This window comes from Scylla paramamosain, chromosome 30 (assembly GCF_035594125.1).
Source record: "Scylla paramamosain isolate STU-SP2022 chromosome 30, ASM3559412v1, whole genome shotgun sequence".
In the NCBI taxonomy this organism is placed as follows: Eukaryota; Metazoa; Arthropoda; class Malacostraca; order Decapoda; family Portunidae; genus Scylla; species Scylla paramamosain.
Window position 1 is genome coordinate 7,602,547 of NC_087180.1, and position 1,568 is coordinate 7,604,114.

Genomic DNA, 1,568 nt, shown 5'->3' on the forward strand with positions numbered 1-1,568 from the left:
CTGTGTGTGTGTGTGCGTGTTATTAAGTTGATCTCTCTTTCTTTATATTCCTGTTGGACACATGATGTAGTTTTCTAATCAATAACAGTTTAGTATTTTACAGTGTAAAAAAAAAAAAACTCTACGGAATAAAGAAATTCGTTTTCATGCTTGTTAATACAATTTTTTGTCTTTGTGAGGTGTGTGTGTGTGTGTGTGTGTGTGTGTGTGTGTGTGTGTGTGTGTGTGTGTGTGTGTGTGTGTGTGTGTGTTTGGTCCTTCATCTCTTCCCTTTTCTTTTCCGTTTTTACTCTTTTCTCTTATCTATTCATCATGTTCTCCTCTATCATTTTAGCTTTTCTTCTCATTCCAGTCTTCATCTCGTTCTTCTCTCTATTACCTTAGATTATTCAATCCTGAAGTTAATTTTCTCTTTGACCTCTCCTTCGTGTTCTCCCTTCTTGTGCTTCTCGTAGAAAAATTAATATAGGTATTACTTTTTTTCTATTTTTACGTATTTACGCAAAGGATTTTGGCAAAGCGCAAGAAAAAAATTCTAAAAGGGAACAGACCAAAAGAATATCCAAAACTACGAAAGTAAAAATACAGCAATAAAATACAATAATAAAATACAATGATGAACTACAAAGTACATTGAGGACAATAACATCGTCGTATGTGGCAATGTAGCATCCTATATTAACTCAATTTAACAACTTTTATGAAATTTCCTTGCTTCCTTGCAATAAAAAAATATAATATGTAAAAAGAAAAAAAAAAAAAATCAGTATTACGATAGTTTCCCGTTAACGATAGGAAACTATAAACCTGTTTTCTGTGACGCGAGGAAACTCAAAGAAAATGGTCGCGTAGGGAACAGGAGAGACATGGAGGGATGGATGGGAGCTAGAGGGGCATGGAGAGGGATCAGGGGAGGGATGGGAGGCAGGCAATGGGAGGAGCAGAGTGAGAGGAGGAGCCTGAGTTAAATCCCTCCCACAAACTCTCCCAGTCACTCTCTCCTTTATAGAAAACGGAATGGATAACTTAGCTATTTTGGGTACCGTCAGGTTTTCTTGTTTTTATGGGGAACTCTTCAGATTTCGAGGTGACAGGACGGGACCTATGGTACTGACACTTTTAACTCTTTCATGCACGTGTATCTTTTTGTGTTGACAGAAGAAGTAGAGAGGGAAACAGAACGCATTAGTGTAGCTTGCATCGCTGTGGAATGTACAGCTTTATAACGCTGCAATGCACAATCAAAGTGGGAGAGCTGATGAAGTATAGTGTGGGGCCCTCAACTATTTTATGTGTGACTTCTTTAAACGTTGAAATGTCAAAGTGGAGAGGAAGGATACACTGGGAAGGGGGATGGGTTTGTTTCCTGTTATGTCCATGTCTGAATTGTTGTCTTGAAATGTAAAACCGATTGGAAGATGGACGAGAAGCACCTGTGTTGAATTTACTTTGATTTAAAATGGAGTGTCTCTGGAGCATTAGGAGTTATATTTATGAGCTATTATATTTATATAATTTGTTTGTATTGGTGCACGAAGGAGAAAATACACGTATGGCTTAAGTTATTA